The 20,117-nt window shown below is 42.8% G+C and overlaps 1 protein-coding gene across 1 annotated transcript in view; it reads left to right on the top strand.

The window, feature by feature from the left end:
* Positions 1-208: 208 nt before the first annotated feature.
* The window catches only part of Btbd3 (BTB domain containing 3), a 29,792-nt gene continuing 9,883 nt past the window's right edge, over positions 209-20,117 (top strand). The window contains exon 1 of the mRNA XM_057780680.1: positions 209-357. The gene's annotated coding sequence lies outside the window, so the exon portion shown is untranslated. The remainder of the gene's footprint in view (positions 358-20,117) is intronic.

The following is a 20,117-nucleotide window of genomic DNA, read 5'->3' as shown; positions in this document are numbered from 1 at the left end:
ATGAACTAGAGAAGGAAACCGCAGTTTCTGGGGGTCTCACGGTGAGTAACCTAGTCCTGGAGTTGCTCTTCAGTCTTCAAACCCCGCCGTCCAGAATCCCCGCCCACTCCTCACGGGCCTTGGGAAAGGGAGGGCTCTGCGCATGCCCCGTATCCAGGGCAGCCTCCGGGAGCGCCTCCCGGCCCCTCCTGGCGCTCGGGCGTGCGTTCACGGTCCCGGGGAGCGTGCCCTGCGTGCGGGTGCCCGCCTAGCCCGCCGGGCTCCGGATCCTAGAGTGCCCCGGCCGGGCCTGCGGAGCGGGCACCTGGTGGGAGCCGCGAGCGGCGGTAGCGTCCGAAGCCACGCAGACCGCGGACGGTGAGTGCGGGAGAGTGGCGGCGGTTGCGCGCGTGCGCGGCGTGGGCCCAGGCTGGGGCTCGCGCCCGGAGGCGGGAGTGGCCGAGCTGGGGGCGCGGGCGGCGGCGGGCGCGGGGTGCGAGCTCCCGGGGCTATGGGTGGGGTGCAGGGCCAATGGCCAAGGTCGGGGCGGCCGAGGCGACTCCACCGAGGGCGGGGCGAGCCGGGCCGCGACCGAGCCGACGCCGTGGGCCAAACGACCTCGGTGGGGGCGGAGGTCCGGGACAGGGTGGCGGCTACCTGCACAGTGCAGGGCCGAGTCCGACCTGAGCCGACCGAGAGCACCGAGGGGCCCGAGCAAACTTCCCCCAAGAAACTTATTGGGGCGTGGCCGACGGGTCCCGGGCTTGGGATTCTGGGGACCCGCGCCTTGCCTTTTCGCCCTGCTTCCCGCAGGTGCGTCCTGGAGGGGTCCTGTTGCTGGTGCTGTAGGTCCTCTCAAGTTCCGAGTGCTTTGCAGGGCCCGTTGGCTCTCACATAGATGTTGAAGTTTGCTGGCTTGATTGTTTGCTGTCTTGGGAAGAAAAGATTCTTACTGCCTTTATCTCAAAGAAAGTATTGTTAGGAAGTGCTGCCTAGTCTGTGTGTCAAGCTGTCTATTGTCCCATGTGCTGGTGCAGAAGGCTGGCTAGTTCTTTATATTTTTAAAGAAGGCCAGTGGATATAATTAGGCTTTTTCTTTTTGAAATACTCCCGCCACCTCTAAATCCTGCCCTAGGATAGTTCCCAAACTTGTTTGTGCGGCAGATTGGCTGGCAAGTTTTAAAACTAACCGTGCTCACATTGCAGCCTGGACTAATTCATGCACCAGGCATTTATTTGTAAAAAAAAAAAATCCACTTGCAGTTCTGAGAATAGTAGAGTTCAGAGACTCGATGAGTAAGAGAAAGTCAAGACTAGTTTTACAAAGTAGTAGCATTCGGTTTGTAATTGCTGGGCTGAAAACTCTAGTTTATTCTTCCTTGTTCGGAACGCACAACTGTGTTTTGTTTCCCACCAGCAAGGGAGAAAAGTTTCCCTAATGGTCAAACTTGAGCTAGAATATTTGACTGTGGTGTTTAGAATTTCTGTTGGAACTACTGGTGCACCCGTTCGGTCCCTTGTTACAGCCGCGTGGTTATCTCATTTTAATCGTTCCTCCCAAACCCGATGTTGGGCACGATGTTTAATGTAACTCAGTCTCTGGGAGATTATCCCTTAGGCTTCTGGTGTTGACTCTAAAGGGTTACCGTCGGTTCCCATAGCAATGGGTCCTCCAGGGGAAGTGGGCGGGACTTCTTACCATTGGGTCTAAAAGGGATTCCTCTGAAGAAGTTTTTGATTCATAGACCTCAGTGAGGGAAAGGAGGAAGATTTCTCTTCTAGGCTTCCTTTCTAGGATAATTACAGGTTGGCATGGAAGGGTACTTCTCAGGGCTACATTTTCCTCCCTGAGTCCACCAGTCCTTATGCATTTTCCAAATACTCATCTCATCTGTCCACACTTTGATTTGTTTAGCAAAGTTCCATGTTCCTGACATCCTTCCTTCCACACACACAAACTTGAGAATTGTGGACGGTGTTTTTTAAAGCACTAAGACATTTTTATGTTCAGCAGTTTATAAACCTGAAATATCCCACAGCCATGCAAAGCAAAAAGGAAACGAGAAATAAAAAGAAATAGAAGTCAACATGTGAGAAAAAAAATGGCGCTGTCAGCGTTTGAAGTTGTTTCATTCCTAGGTGTTTCCCTAGAGGAACTTCAAAAATCTCAAAGCACTTGTGTAATGTTATCCTTTAAAAGTGACAGAGGGAGAGGCACGGAACTCCTTCCTTCTCCAGCATGCAGAGTCAATGAAAAACCACTTGATAACAGCAGGACAGAAATACGTTGCGTGTGCATTTCAGACTTGGTGTCTTGAAAGCTTTCGAGCTTCTTTGTATGTAATGAGTGTGGTGGACCCTGTGTGTCACTGGGGTTGTGTTGATTCTGAACATGTCTTGGGCATCCTCTCTTTTGTTTCTGTGTGCTAATTCACTTTCTGTTAACTTGCCATCAACCAAATTCTGCAAATTGGCCGCTCAACTGTGAGAGGGAATGGTGATGGGACTCTGTAATCTGGACCTGGAAACCTCATGGTGCTGAAGTAGGATTTTTTTTAAAACCATCGCATTTTTTTTTCCACCACACACTGAAGAACTACTACCTTATTCCAGTAGTCCAGTAAAAGATCTTTGAGCACAGGTATTCATGTGCTGTCATTGATAGATGCTTTTGGGAAGTTAGTTGCTACCATAGCTGAGAATTTCTTCCAGGGCTTTTTAATCATCTTAAAGCGAACAGCACTTACCTTTATGTCCGACTTTTGGAGATACTGCAACAAATATAAGGAAAGTAAGATCGTATTCACATTCCCCTGGCAGTCATCGGCTGTTAATTGCTTTCCCTTCCAGTTGGCTGTCCTGTTGAGACAAGGTTGACTTGTGAATGTTTCTGTTTGTCTGTGGAAATGGCCTCACTACATAGCCCAGGCTTGCCTGGAACACATTGTGTATTCCAAGCATCCTCCTGCCTCAGCTTCTTGAGTACTGGGATTATAGGCATGTGCCATCATTCCTGGCTTAAGCACTTTTAAATAAAACTTTTTATTTAGTTTTAATATCTCAAATGTCTCCTCTTATTTGAAAATAAAATTTTTATGACGGATATGCCCATTTGCTTGAGTTTTATTTATTTTGAGTTTTTGTTTGTTTTTAAATACTAAATTCCATTTTCAGCTTTGAGAATATGCTGTTAGGTTCTCAGGCTGCAAAGCCTAGATTGTCCTTGCTAGGTGGCCTTAATTACTTAATGTTTAAATCTCCTTTCTTGGGATAAGGAATGAACCAGATAGAAGAAGGCCAGCAGAGTGGCAGAGGATATGGGCTCAGCGCAGCCCTAAGAAACTGGCCCAGCCCAGGTCAATGCCCTGTGTGCAAGTCTTAGCGTCTGTGATTTCCTTCAGCTAGATTTACAGCTCAAGAAGCAGGTGAACTCTTTTATGGTTCCTGAAACTTGTTAGCTTGTTTTTGTGCTGACCTGTTCCTCCCTTACCCACTTTGTGGTCAAGTGTTCCAGCACTCCAGTGTTTAATCCTCCCAGGTTTTCTGTAAAGATTCACTTAGTTTTAACATTGAAATTAGTAATTTATTGCTTTGGGAGTTGTCGACGCTAGTTCCATTCCTGCTTTTAAATGGTGATTTTTTTTTTCAAAAGCGAGTTATAGACATGTTTTATTTAAAAAATATTGTGAGATTGTTTCAAATATATATTTTTTAAATTATTTTTGTTTTGGTTTTGGGTATTTTGAAGCAGAGTTGGGATTTATTAAAAATTGCATATAGCTGTTAAGAGCAGGGTTTACGAGGAGAGATGCTCAGAGACCTATTTGGAAGTGTAAATGTGGGCCCTCTCAGAAGGGTCACTTCATTATTCACGGTCATTTATGTTACGGTGTTTTTCTGATAACAAAATACTTCCATTAAAATAATTAACCCATTTTACTACTTATTATAATGTACAGCACATTATTATCACAATTTTATGTTTCCATGTTTTTTGCCCTGTATGTTTTTTCCTTATAAACAGTTATGTTTCACATGTCCAGGGGTGACATAAATCTTCAAAAATGTTGAAGGTTTGAATATTAGCCTTTCCTCGTCTACATACCAATCCCAAATGTTAATAATGTAAAGTCTTTGATTTAGAATACGTAGAAATATGGTAGATCAAATCACATGATTCAAGAAATCCTTCTATTTATCTGTTCTTTCAGATAAAGATACTAGATTTAAATTAATATGCACAAAGTTTCAAATGTCTCCCGAACTTGTAATATAAGTGGCCTCCTATGCCAGCCCTCTAGTCTGTCTCGCATGTGGTAACTGAATGACAGTGAGGACGTGCCTGCTCCCAGGTGTGGCTGAGGAGAAGGTTTATTGTCCTTTAGAGGGAGAGCACCAGGGAGGGAGGGAGGGAGGGAGGGAGAACGAACCAGGAAAGCACGTGGGAATCCCCTGTGGCCAAAATGGCCAAGGTAATACAGGGATCGGAGGTGGGGGGGGAGAGAAGCCTAGTCCCTGGGCTGGAGAGGTTTGGAGTGAGGGCAGGGCGAGAAGTAAGAGGAGTTGCCAGAGTACTGAGTGAGACTTGTCCCAGAGACCTGGCAGTAACCAGTGTGTACTGTTGGTTTTGTCCTGTGGATTCACTGTGGATTCACTGACTCTGCTGTGGGTGTTTTCTCCTTGGACTGCCCGGGGTGCTCTTTCAGTGTTCTCCCCCGGAGGCCGGTCCAGGGTTCATGGAGGAATTTGCCCGGCTTTCCTCATTCTCTTTGTGCAGTTACTTAAGCTTACATTTTTAATGTACTTGTCTAAGAGCATTGCTTCAGTCTTGTGGGGTTCTGGAAGGGTCAGCGTCAGACAGTGAGAAGGTGCAGAGGGCATCTGGGGGTTCGGGGTTTCTTCTCAGCCTTGTCCTCTTTGTGCATCACAGCGCTTCTTGATGTCTCTCACTGCTGGGCCCTCTCAGGTTGGCTAAGACGGTTGCTCATCTCCATGTGCCTCCCCCTGTGTTGATTTCCTTTTGGTCTCTGGTGCAGCCATTTTAGGTCTGTAAATCTCTGTGCCTTGTAGAAAGATCTCTCTACTGTTATTTCAGTGGGATATGTGGAAAGGCTGTGATTGGATATTAAAGACTGTGAACATTCATCTTTAGAGCTAGAAGACACTGCGCATTTGGCAAGCTGCTGTCTTTCCAAATACTGTCTTGAAGGGTGGTCAGTGTTCCTGTAGGGACAGAGGAATTGTTCTTCAGACCTCCCGCCAGGCTCAGCAGCTCACTTTCTTGAGCAAGTCACTGACTTCTTCTGCTGGGGTTCTTCCTAGGGATTTATGTTTTTGTTGCTTTGTTCTTTGTTTATCAAATTAACTTGCCAGTCTGAGGGACGGTGCTTTTGTGTATTTGTTTTATGACTGCCTCTTACTCTTTAGAGCAATGCAGCCTTTTGTCTTTGGTTTCCCACTTACACAAGCATTTGCAGATAATGACACATATTTACTTCCTTGTAGTAATTGCATTTTATATTTTGACTTTATGGCAAGTCGCAATCATATAAAATGCTTCTGAAGCATTGTCAATAACAGTCTTACTGTACGAACTTGTGCTTCATTTTGTTAGACAAAAGAGGAGTACAATTTTGGTTTATCATGGTCCCATGTCAGGTCAAGGAAAATTTATCCCTTCAAATATTTTAGAGGATGATATTTGAATGTTAGCAAATGGCCATTAGCATCTATCACTTGTCATTGGTCTTTCCTAAAGTAGCCAACTGATTTGAGTCTCAGTTGACAGTCTGAATCAAGTTTGTCTCTGGGGATAATTCTTTAGAAAGTTATATTCACCAGAATACTGATATATAACATATTCAATCACAATCATGTTTTCTTTGATGTGGTATATGAGTTAGTCATTGGAGGCTATTTGCTAGAAAGTATTCTGGGTTACTAAATTCTTACCTTATCTATGGACAGCTTTTGAAATAATTGGCTATCTATCTAGAGTCACTTCCGCATTTGATTCTTGTTGATTCTCCACATCTTCATTTCCTCTTATACCTTTGGTCTTTTGGTTTTCTCATTCAGATATTTTAATGTATGCTAGTTTTTTACTAACCTGTTATTTGGAATGAGTCAAGGCTCACTTCCTACCAACCTCAATGCAAATATTCACAATACTTTAATACATTACAATGCACCTCTGCAATTTCCAAATGTATGCTGTTACCTGCTCAGACAGCCCCACATACTTTTTTTTCTTAATTGCCTTAAATAAGACAGTCGTAGCGAGTCCAACCTTGAAACATCTTTCTCTGTAAACCTGGTCTGTCTGCATCCCACTTCCTTTCTGGATCTGTTCATTCTAAAACCATTAATGTTATCTTGAGTTTTCTCTCCTACTCTAGTCTGGTGTATCTATTGCTACTGACTTCAAGAGTATGTTCTGCCTTCAGCCAAGACCAGAATGTAGCTCCTTTTTTCACCTCTCTTGTCAGCATCTTTTCTCTTTCCTGTCAACTCTTTTTTTTGTTGTTTAATTTTATTTAACTAGCACTTTTTTATTTATTTTATATACTGACCACAGTTTTCCCTCCCTTCTCTCGTCCTGTCCCTTCCACCTCCCATGTGCCCCCCTCCCCATCCACACCTACTCCATCTTCATTCAGAAGGGACAGGCCTCCCATGGGCACATCAGGTTGAGGTAGCACCAACCTCCTTCCCCTGCATCAGGACTGGGTGAGGTAATCCAGCATGGGTGACGGTTTCCCAGAAGCCAGCTAAGTGCCAGGGGATCTCACTGCTAGGAGCCTTATGAATAGACCAAGCTACACAGCTGTCACACACATGCACAGGGCTCTTCTGGTACTGTTGCTGTGGCCTTCCAAGATTAAACCTAGTCCTCTTTCGTTGACTTGTCTTTATCAACATAACTCCCAGAATGATTTCTTCTGCCCTCTCCTGTCCTTGCCTCCTCCACTTTTCCTTTTAGTGCTGAAGGTTGTACCCAGGGCTTTGCACATGCTAGGAAACTGCTCTGCCACTGATCCACATCCTCCACCCCAAAGTGATCTTTTGCAAATTTCAGTCAACCAGGCTTAAAATTCTCCAGAGCCCTGTGTGTCACATAGGCCAGATTCTTTGTGATTGACATTGCTCCCACAATTCAGTTCCCAGTAACTCTGACCCGTTCTCCCATTTCTCCCCTCATACTCTCCACTCCAGCTGTTCATCCTTCTTTGCTGACCCTTGAACACAGTAGACACATTCCCATGTTAAGTCTGTGTGCTGTGCTTTCCCTCCGCCTGTAATATAATGCACACCCCTCATCCAGTTTCCCGGAGAAGAAGCTGTTGCTGTCCTCCTTGCTTTCGTCACTGTAGCCACTATGTTAGTTTGCTTAGATTGTAGCCTCAATCTGGGTTCTTCAAATACAAGAATGTCTTAAAAACTCTCTCTTTCCTTTTTATATGACAAGAGAGTGTCCTCTGACCTTCACATTCGTACTGTGAAACCACACACACACACACGCACACTAAATTAAATGTCATACAGATTTTAAATCATGATGTGATGCCCTTGAGACATACATGAGCCCAGTAGCTGTTATGTAAATTCAAAGTTAAAGAATTTTTCTATTCCTTATTTTTTTCTCAATATGTATTTAATTTCTTATATGTATTAAGGCTTAATTTTTTTCCCTATGGATTTTATGGGAAAGAGTAATCTGCATATTCAATTAGATAGCGTGAATATTTTAGCTGTGATTTTTATGCACAGAAACAGTATGCTGGAGCAGCATTGTTCCGATGACTTTGCCTATTCGTTGAAACTGGCTTGATCTACATTTTCCTATTAAGAAAACTTAACAGGTTACAGCTCATTTTATATTAAATTCTGAATCATCAGCACTATTGACCGAAACTGAAAGGAAAGATCTTTGTGATATGAATCATGTTTCCTGTAGGTTCATTAATGGTAGTCCAGTTGGAGAATACTCCTTGTGCCAGGTCTGCACTTTGTTCAGGGTGTCTTGCAGGGAATTGCTGCTCTTGTGAAAGGTTTTATTTATTCATTTATTTATTTGTTTGTTTGTTTTTGTGCTGGGAAGGGGTTGAACATGGGGTCTCCTGCTTGTTATCTAGCACTTTGCTACTGAGCACTCTTTCCAGCCCTGTGCAAATTTTTGACATTACGATTTTTTTAATCTACTTATTTTATTATTTTGTTTGTTTTGAATTGCCACTTCATTTCTCTGTGTCTAGTTCTTTTTTTTTTAGGTTTTATAAGTCATGTTCCCACTCATTAGTGGAGGACTAACTTTAGCCCTTGGATGCTATTATATTTTAAATCTCTGCATAAAGAAAAACTTTTGATGCCAACTACTACCTATTTTTCATGTTTGTTAGTGTAAAATATAAGCAGTTTAAAGTCAAAATATGTTTAATGTGACTTGGGATGATCTACATGCCCAAATGGCCTGGAAATCCGTTAAGTTCTTAACTGGGAATATAGTGGACAACTCTCCCCAAATATTACTCAGCATTAGAAATGCTAACAAGGCTCCTAGAAGCACCTTTTAATGAGGAGGGTTCAGACTTCAGGGAGCTGCTGGCAGCTGGCCGGATCTCATACAGGGCCCTTCCCCATTCCTGTCCTGTCTCTGTAGACAGGGATGTGTGCACTCTTTCACTCACCCACTCTGATAGCTTAGGGCCATAAGCCCCTTGTGTGCCTGAAGCTGGAGAGTGTCTTTTGGAAAGTGGACTGTTCTGAATGTAGCCAGTGATGGAGAGAAGAGTGTACAGTCAAGGCATCCCCCCCCATTCTCTCCAGATGACATCCATGGATAATTATTAATGTTTATATCTCCTTTATTTGAACCAAAGTTCCAGTTAATTTACTACTTACCATTCAGTAAGTGTTTCTGTGGGATCCATTCATGTATCCCTGAAGTATCACGTATCATGAAAATCTCCCCACAGCTTACCTTAGTCCTGAGCAAGTGGCTCTGGCATGTCCTCACCGGGCAGGATATACCTGACTATGTGAAAGGGTCGTTGTTGGTTTTTATTTATTTTTTTAAATTGCCATGTAGAGTTCCAAAAAGTGTTGGTAAACTTCTGTACCTCTGTCATGCTATGCTATTAGATCTTCTTGTCCTTTGGGTGGATCTTTTATCAGTATGTGGTTTCGTTGATAGACATCCCTTTTTAAATCAGCATTGTGGTTAGAAAACAGCGGTTCACTGGCTTATGTAGATCTTTCAGATGCTGGCACTTTTCATTCTGTAGTTTCAAGAGATCGTATAATACGACAGCTGCTTTCGTTGTAGCAGCGTTGAGTGCTGAGAAGTTTTCAGATTCTTGGTGTCAGAATCATAGTTTCCAAAATTTGATTTTTGCCCAGAGGCTTGAATTTTACCATCAGCAATAAATATTGTCAGTTTTTTCTTGAAATGACAGGTTTATTTCTTTTGAGAAATTGTCTCCCAGAGTCTTGATAAGCACGCCTTGCTCACTCTCCAGTAACAATGACTTGCAAATGCCTGCAGGTTTGACTTGCACAAGTTTCAAGATGCTTCACTCAAGGTGACCGTTCTCTTTCAGGTTCATCAGAAGCACCTTGTGCGGGCTTTAGAAAGTGTGTACTCAAGTGTTGGATTTATTAAATGAACCATTTACTGTGTCTTCTCTCACATTTCCCCATGAAATACTGCTTCGATGATCGCTAAGGAATATAGAGTTGTGCTAATCTTCATTCACCCAGGCTGTTTACCAAATGCCCAGATACCCCCTGTTTGGTGTGACTGGGAAGAATGCAGAAGGTAAAGTGATTTACTATGTCCTCATTCAGTATGTCTTCCCTTCTGCATTTTAGGGTACCCTAGGGTGACCTTCCACAGGCTTCGCGTGATAGTGAAAAGGAAGAGTCAGGCTGCGGGCCAGTCCTCTCCTTTGGAGTTCCCTGTTCTTTCTGTCTGTGATAGATAGCTCTCCTGTGGAGACTTTCAGTTCTGCATCACTGCTGCCAGATGTTGCTCTGGGACTCTCTCTGTTGCTGGTGCCCACTTGCGACACTTCCCTAAGCAGTGCAGTTCAAATTCTTTAAGACAGGTGTTTTAATAAAACAGGTGCATATGGAATATATTTACCGTCTAGCACCTCTCAGAAGTATATTTTCATAGCCAGGAAACTCTGTTGGAAAATTCAAGTAGCATTTTGTTTGTTGGTTGGTTTTGCCAGAATAAAGTTCATATTCCTCCAGTATTGGGAGGGAATGTGTAGACTGGACTGAGCTACATGGCCGCCTTCTTCCCCCTCCTTCCATATACCCGACTGCTTGACACAAGTGCCCAGAGCAAGACCAGACAGTCAGCACTGTACTTTTCTGCATGAGACCTTGTGAGGGTGGTTGTTTGCCGCTGCGGAGGCATGAGTTTTTGAACTGCCCTATTCACACAAGCCTATTTTATTGCTTTGTTTGAAGATTTGTTTGAAGATTGGGTGTGTCTAATGTAGTGAAAATTCATCCATTCAGTGTTAAATACAGATGAAACACATTTCAGAGCCACAAAAAGTCTTCTTAATTATCATTGTTTTGGACTATTCATATGACTGCTTCCCTCCTTTCATGTGAATTACAGAATTTATCATCTTTTCCAGTTCATTAAATCACTAAAATTCTCTACTGTGCTATAAATAAATATGCTTGACCATGAATCGGGTTTGGTTGAAAGCAGTTTGTCCCTGTAAGTGATCCCGGTTAGCCCACGCTTCTCCTTGAATGTCTGCATTGCGTTAAATATTAGACTTCCAATAAACCAGAGTCTTACTTTAAGTGCATGCAGGGGCTTGCTTTAGGTTGAGCGCTGTTATTTTCAGTTGCATTAGCTACAAGCTGATATAGTATTATAAGCTGCAGTTGTGCTTGGACATGTCTGGGAGAGCCTCAGGATACATTTAATAGCTCTCTGTGTTCTTTATCGCTGTGCCTAGTTTAAGCTTGCAAGAGACAGTTGGAAACACTTAGACCGCAGTCTCAGGCCATTTTACCACAAGATCAGTTGCACTGCACAAATTTAATATAGAGTGCTAATTGGACTTGGACACGTTGGGCCTGAACTTTGCTCTTATGTAAGCAGAGAATGCCAGGTGTGTGGGTGTGACCTGTTAGCTCTAGATAGAGCTGTGAGATGCAGCCCTAGAGAATGGCTTTTTTAATTTGGTGACATAAGCAGGGTAGTACAGTTGGATATGGAGAGTGGAGCTGCCAAGGAGACCTGAACTTGAGGTATCCTCCGAACTGCAGGGTGAAGCATGGGGTGAGCCTCTGATCTGTTTACAGAAAACTAGGGCTATGACAATGGCAGGACGCAGCAGCGTCATTTGTACTGTGAAGAAAGAAAAGAACAAGTCACCAGAGCTACAGTGAGTGAGTCAGACTGGGGTGAGGGATCCAGAACACACTGGAGGTCGTACGGCTTGGGTGGGTGCTTGCTGTGTGCTCCTGGTGTGCAGGCGAGTCCATCTTCACTGTGTTCTGATAGTCTTTGTGAAGACCATCCCAGTGCGACTGAGATTTGGCTACCTGCCAATTAATAAACATCTCTTTTTTTGTCCATTGTTGATGTTATTTTAAGTTTTACTAGAGGCTATTAGTATAAGCAAATAGTGAATCCTTAGTAGTTCCGTGACTTGCCCACAGCTGCCTGAGCAAAGAGAGTTCGCTGAGTTAGATAGAAATTTTGTTCTGTCTTGAGCCTAGGCTTGGCTTTGGTCTGATCCCAGTTGTCTCTACACTGGCATGATCTCCTATTAGCCCATACAGCTGTAAAGTATGGTAAAATGTCTCTCAGTGTGTTGTTAGGAAAAATTAAGAGTTCCCCTTTGAAGATGTATCTTAACTTCAGTGGCAGGTAAGGGCCATAACACATGCTTCTGCCTGAGGGTTGTGTGATGTAGATTGGGAAAACCCAGACTTAAGAACAGATTCTTCAGATTCTCGACTTTGGGAAGTGAGGACCCCCCCCCCTTTTTTTTTTTGAGACAGTGTTTCTCCTTTGATTCCTGTCCTGGAACTCACTTACTCTGTAGACCAGGCTGACCCTAAACTCACAGAGATCTGCCTGCCTCTGCTTCCTTAATGCTGGGATTAAAGGTGCGTGCCACCACAGCTCAGCAAGTGAGACGTATTTTAAGAGCAATTAGGTTATTTTATCTTTAGCTCTGTGTAGTAGAAGCACTGACCTACTTAACTAGTATCCTTATCACAAAAAACAAAACTCACTGAGTATATCATTAGAATTATGCTTTTGTTCCAAATACCTTATTTTCTGGTTGTAATATAGGAAATCAAATTAAGTATAGAAACTTCTCAGCGTCCATTCACTTCACAACAGCAAGTGAGGTGGGGGCAGCGGAGGGTGCATCACCAGTGTGCCTTATTTCCCTTGGCAATTGGAGGCTTTCTGAATGTTCCCTGGTGTTGACCTTGGTAAGGTTACATGGATGTTTACAGTACCCTGTACCTTCCGGGTGTGTCTTTAGCAACACACCTGTGGAACTGCACTCTTTAAAGTTAATCAAAAGGTCATCAGGGCAGGGCAGATGCCTTAGTGATTAGGTGTGCTCTTTGCTTTCGCGGAAGGCCTGGGCTCAGTTCCCTGCAACCATATGGCAACTTACATTAACTTTAGTTCCAGAAGATCCAGTGCCACCTTCTGGTATCTGTGGATACCTGCATGTATGAGGTACACAGAAACTTAATACAGAAACATGCGTGTGCGCACACACGCGTCCACACAGAGATCTTAAAATTAATTAAAAGTAGCATAAATCACTTTTAATTTGAACTTGGAAGAGATTTTACTTTGAGCTTTTACTGGAAATTAGTTTCTACAGTACCCCATCGATGATAGGCTTCTTTTGGTAATGCTTACATCTTTTTTATTTCATTTGAACATGTGTATTTCAGAGATATGGTGTGTTAGAAGCATGTGCAGGACTGCCAGCCTCAGATCCTAGTACCCGGAAAACTGAGGAAAGGGGATTTCTCTGAATTTGAGGCAAGCCGGAACCCTATCACAGAACCCAGTTTATTAAAAAACAACAACAACAAAAACCAGTGAAGGTGCATTTTTATTTCAGTTACTATTGTTTTCTAGTTCTCTTTCCCCGAGTAACCAATCTATCCTTTTGTATTATTATTATTTACCAGAAATAATATTTTATTCAGATCATGTATATTATAAAAATAAAGGAAGACATATCATTAAGAACTAGTAAATTGACACCATGTGAATGTGTGTAACGTGGTAATGCAAACATGGGATTTTAACTAGTTCTTTCTATGTGGTTTGCTAAAAAATAAAATTTCGAAGGTCTTCCTGGTGTTGCTTCAAACAGTGTAAAGTGTAAGATAATGTTTTATCAGTGCTTCTGTGATGGGAGAGGGTAAATTGATGGGATAGAGTGCCGCCTGTTTCTGTGCCTTGAGTAGGGGAACAGCACACATTTGGGTTGCGTTGTTTTTAGGATTTTCGTGTTTTACTGAGTAGAGTTTGTGACAGATTTGGAATCCCTATATTAATCACGGCTGGCACAAAATAACTATCAAGTGGTTCAGGAATCGTCTGTATTCTGAGAGCATTCAGAGCAGAATTCACCTGCTCACTGGAGCAGGGTGTCTCTCCCAGTGCAGTGACACGTTCTCTAGTTCGTGAGTGACATGGGCGTCCCTCATGAAGTGATCTGATTGTGATGTTCGTGGCGATTCTCCTAACACACGGTGGAGATTAAATCCGTCAGAGTAAACAATCGTCTTGGTGATATGCTCATTTTCTTCTTTTTTTAATTAAAGAGATCTCAGGCCCTAAAATTTCTTTGGATAAATTGTTTTCAAGTACATAGTAAGAGTCGTATAGGGGAGGGGTGTGTGGTCATTATAATAATGTTTCTTCCTTTTAACCTCTTAATACAGAGTCTGTTTCTTTGAATATATGCAGCATCTTTCAAGGACTCATTTCACCCCCAGCTTTTACTTTATACAATTGTTAATCTTCAGTTGATAACTATCTCTAGCAGTTGTTACCCAGTGAGTGGTTAGTTTCTACTGACTTCTTTTCCATGCCTGGCAATGGAAGTTCTTACCTCAGGATTCCATCTACGTTTTCCACCATATCAGTGGTTGTCATAGTAGCAGTCTCAGCTGAGAATTGTGATTTTATACTTTATCAAATGCCTGCATGATGAAAGTACAATTGTTCTAATGTAGGTCAGCCAGCATTCTAAGTCCTCATCTGGTCTGATTAAGGGCATATAGTTCTGTTGCGTTGTATAAATGTTTCATTATTTCACTGACTTCAGGGTACCATGAATTATAAAATGTATAGCACAAGAAAAAAGACTTAGTGGTTATAATCACTAGATGCTGTCTTTAATCATTAGAATCCAGATTAAAGTGTATGTATGTTTGTGGGAGAACTTAGTGAAACATTGCACACGTATTTACACTTAATTTTATTGTAGTAAATAAATAAATAAATAAATAAATAAAAAGGAAACTCTGTCTGGTAATAATTATTTCTGCCATATATAAATGTTTTACTTATGTGCAGATATCTCTATATGTTTATATATATGCATATCTTTGTAGGTGCCTATAAATGGCCAGAAAGGGACATCAGATCCCCTGGAACCACTCAGAGTGGGTGCTGGGAACCAAATTCTAGTCCTCTTCAAGAGGACTAGACTACCAAGTGCTCTTAGCCACTAAGCCATTTCTTCAGCCAATAAGTAGATTTTTTTTTTAAATTCTAGACATCTAGATATTTACATACTCTAAAGATTATTTAGAGTATGTAAACCTTGGTGATAGATTACCTTTCTATCAAAATTTCTTAACCTTTACAAAATAATATATGTTGATGTTTCTTAAATAGCTGTCTATAGAATATCATATAATACATCTTAAATACTCGTTTTCAACATTATTTCATTTAATTTCAGATTTAAATGAGTTGTTTAGTATTCTAGCAAGGTATGTACTGCGATACAATGTTTCAGGGCTGTAATTATTGGGTATGTTAAATGCTGTATAGGGTTTTTAAAAGAATTGCTTTTATTTCCTGAGAATTGGTGTATTCTAACTTTGGATGCTCTCTCCCCTACCCAGATTTTAAGGTTAGCTGGAGTTCTTTCTAAAGGAGGTGGCTTACTAAACTAACCATGCATCTGTTTTACCCTCCTAGACAGCTGAGGCACCCTTCTCCCAAAGGCTTGTATTAGGTATCCTGACCCTTGGTGATAGAGTTCCTAGTGGTTAGTGTGAGCATTGTCAGGTGACTAAATGGCTGTTTGCAGCTTCAGGCTTTGTCATAGGTACAGTGGGGCGCTACAGCACTTGCGTCTGATTAAAGTCTGCAGACATGTGGCCTGCAGTGTTGGCTCCAGGTGTAGATTTGGCAGGAACAGTGCGGGATTCTGACATTGCTGTGGCTCTGCTCAAAATACATAGTTCAGAGACTTGAAGAATCAGAGCAAGCTGCAGAGTAACCTGGCACTCGTGTGGTCCACAGGTGGGGCCAGAGCGTGCCTGGAGAGATGCAGCGTCAGCAGCTGTGCTGCATGAAGATGGTGCAAGGCTGGGAAGGCAGAGTGCCACTGCTTTTGTGTTTTGGTTGAGTTCATCATAAGTGATGTTTCTTCCTCTTGAGTCCAATTGCTACTCATAGTGTGAACTTACCTTTGTAGACCATTTTCAACATTTATCAAAGTGCTTTCACAAACATGTAATTTTGGCTTCACAGTAAACGTGAGAGGACTGAACTGTGTGAAATTAATTATTCTGCTTGCCAGATGAGGAAAATGAGGCTCTCAGATGCTAAGAAACCAACCTAAAGTTACTGGCTCGTGTCTTTTCCACTTTGCATGTGTGGTGTTTGGCTCTTCATTTATCTCCGCATTTAGCAAGCATGTAGCATGTTTTCCAGCAGCTGCTGCTATTTTTAGGGACTGCCAGCATTTTGTCACTTATCTCTACCTCCCAGATCACAAGCATAACATTTGCTTGGTGCTGAAAGGAAAAATAAGCAAAACCCAAACAGCAGTGTATCACAACTCATCAGGTTGAACTGTTTTGCTGTTAGGATCTGTGGCTCTCTCAGTTGATCACACTGCCCTGGCTTTTAGGTATCTTGTGGTAAGCCGTATACAAGTCTAGACAGGAGCCTAGAGTAGAACAAGCAAAACAAGAGTTGCCAGCGTTGCTGTTGCGGTCACAGAACTCCATGTTAACCAGGAATAGCTGGTTTTCTGACTTTAGATCTACTCAGAGAGCTTCCTGGATTTCAGCAACCTCTCCGCGGCTGTTCCTTCCATAGGAGGACTTTCTAGATCCTGTCCTTTGAGCCGTCTTTCCTGATATGGCCCAGCAGGGGTGTGGACCCTGTGTCTGCACGGCTTTTGTCTTTGTGAACTCTGTCTGCACTTATATAGAGTAGATTAGAAATATAAATAGAGGATTATGTGTGGTGTGATTGTTGTGAGTGACACACCAGACTGAATGGGAAAAACAAAACATGGCAAGCAGACCTGCCCCCCCCATTCACATGTCCCCTTACTCCTCGCCCCCAGTTCACCTGTCACCCTACTCTCTGCCCCTCAGTTCACCTCTTGCCCTACTCCCCGCACCCCAGTTCACCTGTCACCCTACTCCCCACACCCCAATTCACATGTCGCCCTACTCCCCGCACCCCAGTTCATGTGCCACCCTCCTATTTTACTGTGGACTTTTCTTCACAAACCCCTCATACGTCTGGCGAGTGGCCTCTCAGACTGTTTTTCAGACTTCCAAGATTTCCTTCCCCAAACTGCCTACTTAAGTTGCAATTCTGACAATTATAAAGCCACTAGAGAGCTGTTGTGTGCCCAGTACCTAGTACACTGTAAGCTCTGCGCAGTGTATTTTGGGAATGGTTTCTTTAAAGGCTGAAGACCTTCTTGGCCCAGTTACTTCATTAAGACCGATTAATTATGTCTTAAAAAGCTCTGAAACTGAGGCAGTCTAGGTAACTGGGAGGAGGTTTTAGGTGATCCTTCCCAACAGTAGGTGCTGTGTCTGGGCTAGAGAGTGTGTAGCGGAGTTCTGTTTATGTTTAAATAAAGGAGGTAGACTGTATTTAATGTAATAAAGTAGAAACAAAAGCAGAGAATAAAGATACTCAAATTAATACTTGGTTTGTTTGTTTTCCATATTTACTGTAGCAGTTTTCAACCTGTGGGGCGCCACCCCTTTGGGAGTTGGATGACCTTTTACAGGGATTACTCACCTAAGGCCATCAGAAAACCCAGATATTTACATTACAATTCATAACAGTGGCAAGGTTACAATTATAAAGTAGCAACAAAATGACTTTATAGATTAGGGGGTCACCACAACATGAGGAACTGTATTAAAGGGCAGCAGCTTTACGGAGGTTGAGAACCAGGTGTTCTGGATCATGTGTTACTCAGAAAGACAGATGAAATTTATTATTTCTCTTTCCAGAAACAATGTTGGACACTGCCTGTTGTGCATGGAATTTGAGGGATTTCATGGGCACTCTGTTGAGTACATGGGGTCTTGCCTTCCTTTTCTTCTGATAGTCCCTAGTCGAGGTTCCTGATGGAGGAGAGCCTTGAATGTTAGACTTTAGGTGGCTCACGAAATAACCAGTTGTTTCCTAAACTAGTCATCAAATACGATTGATTGTATCAGGCCACGGCAAAATACAAAGAATAAAATAGAAACCGTCAGATTGAACTGTGTACTCGATCTCTTCGGATGTGTGTGCTCTGTTCAGAGTCAGATTATAAGATGTGATTCTGTTGGATTAAGTGTCAGCTGGAGAGAAATGCCCTTCCAAACAACCTCACTGTTGTGCTGAGAAAACTGAGTCCCTTAAAGACTGACTTATTTCAGAGCGCACCCCCCAATGTCATTAAGTGGCATAGCTGAAAGGGAACTGATGTTGGTTGCAGATGTTGACAATGTACACCTCTAGCTTTCTGAGACAGAATTGTAGAGGTGTTGATTGGTTAAGGTTTGGCTGGTTCATCTGCCTTTTTTGAACCTTCGCTGCTGTTGACCTCTGAGAATCTGGTGTGGGTTTTCCAGAGAGCCACACCACATCTTGGGCATTCTGATTTGGCTGACTGCTCTCCTAGATCCTAGAATCCTAGAATTCCACCAGTAATCAGAACAGAAGCGCTTCAGAACAAGATATAAGAGGTTAAGTTCTTGTCCAAACTAATATATCTTGACTTGTTTGCTCATTCATTTGAATTGAAGGCAACTTGTGGTGGTGGGTGTTGAACTTAGATATTGGGTGAATTCTTTCTCAAACTTGAATACCCTGGGAAAGTCCTTGTGAAAATTCTGGTTTGATCCAGTTGAGATTCTGCATTCCCTAAAGATTCCTGGCGCATTCTGCCTCTGGCCCTGGGATTTCAGGTTTAGCTGCAGTGTTTGGCCTGCCTTGTCGCTGTAGCCGGAAAGGCAGCTGTGTGTGGCTTTCCCATTGCCCGCCATTTACAGCCACCTCCCCAGCCTGAGTGACAGGGAGGCCGGCTGCAGCAAGCGCCCACCTGGTGCGTCTGCACTTACTCGTCTTTCACTTAACTTGCATTTTTCAAGCTTTTGTACAAAGCTTGATTTTCCAAATACCTGGGATCTTTACTTTTAAAAAGAGTTCTTTTCTAAAGCATTACATAATTCCTTTTCTCAAACAACTGACTGAACTTTCCTCTTCTCTTGAGGTCAAAATCGTCGTTTTGGAAGCTTTCTTTGGGATGGATGTTGAGCTAGCTGTATGTAAAACAAATAATGATCTCAAAGCCTCACGTGTTGTTCTTCTGTTTCTTGTGTTTTGTCTTTTCCCATTGACAAATAATAATGACTGTCTTGAAGTGGCTGCTTTTCCCTTTCCATTTTAATTGATTAGTTCCGACCTGAGAGGCTAGATACTGGGTTTGTGAGAAATATGTTTGGGGTTTATGCTCAGAAGGACCTGCCCCTCAGAAGGGCTTTCAAGGCAGATGTAAATGAGCCTCCAGTAGAGAGGCCCTCTGTTCAACCTCTCCTGATAGGCAGCTCATGCAGCAGCTACTTGTTTGCCTAGTGCCTTTTCCTTGGTGCCCCGTGAGTGTGTGAGTGTGTCTGTGAATATGTGTGTGGGTGTGTCTGAGCGATTCTGTGTGTATGTGTAATTTGTGCTGAGTTTGTATGGTATGGGATGTTTGTGTGTCTGGTGTGGTGTATGTGTGGTGGGTATGAGATTTGTGTGTGTGTGTTGTGGTGTGTGTATTGTGAATGTATATAATGTGTGGGTTGTTTGGTGTGTGTGGGTGTTTGTGTGGTGTGTGTTTTGTAGTATCATGTGTGGTGGGTGTGAATTTTTCTGTGTTTATCTGTAGTGGGTGTAGGTGCTTGTGTGATATATTTGTGTGTAGTGTGAATGGTTTTAACTGTGTGTAGGCCAGAGGTTGACGTAGATGTGTCTTATCACTTTTTGCCTTATTTTTTGAGAAAGTCTATTCATTAGACTGTAGCTCACCTATTGGCTAGGCTAGCTTGCAGGTGAGCCTCACTTAACTCCCTCACCCATTGTTAGAGCTAGTGTTACACTAGTGTTACAGGGCCATGCTGTCGTGTGTAGCTTTGGTTTTCCTTCTCTCTCTGTCTCTGTCTCTCTTTCTGGCAAGTACTTTAGTCACCATCTCCCCAGCCTTTCTAGATACTTTTTCAACAGGTTATTATTTCTCTAACATTATGCTCAAAGTACAGCTGAAGGTGGTTTGTAAGGTACTGATGCTTGGCGTCTTAGCCTGCAGTTGATATTCCCATAGCTGTGATAAATAAGCATTACTCGGGCTCCACCTAGAACAGGGATAGGTAACACACTGTACCTGCAGTGGATTTGCCTGTGAGTTTAATAATAATGACAGCGCAGAGGATGATCTTCTGACTGACTTAAGGATAAGGATGCTAGGGATTGAAAGACCCATTCTTGGTATGTACTATGTTAGTTATGGTGACAGCTGGTTCTCATTTGCTTAGCCCTTGTGTTGCCAAGAAGTCACTGTGCAGGTGAATGGCCCTGGAGCATA

The sequence above is a fragment of the Chionomys nivalis genome, chromosome 9 (genome assembly GCF_950005125.1).
Source record: "Chionomys nivalis chromosome 9, mChiNiv1.1, whole genome shotgun sequence".
Classification (NCBI taxonomy): domain Eukaryota; kingdom Metazoa; phylum Chordata; class Mammalia; order Rodentia; family Cricetidae; genus Chionomys; species Chionomys nivalis.
This window is presented reverse-complemented; position numbering and strand designations above follow the sequence as displayed.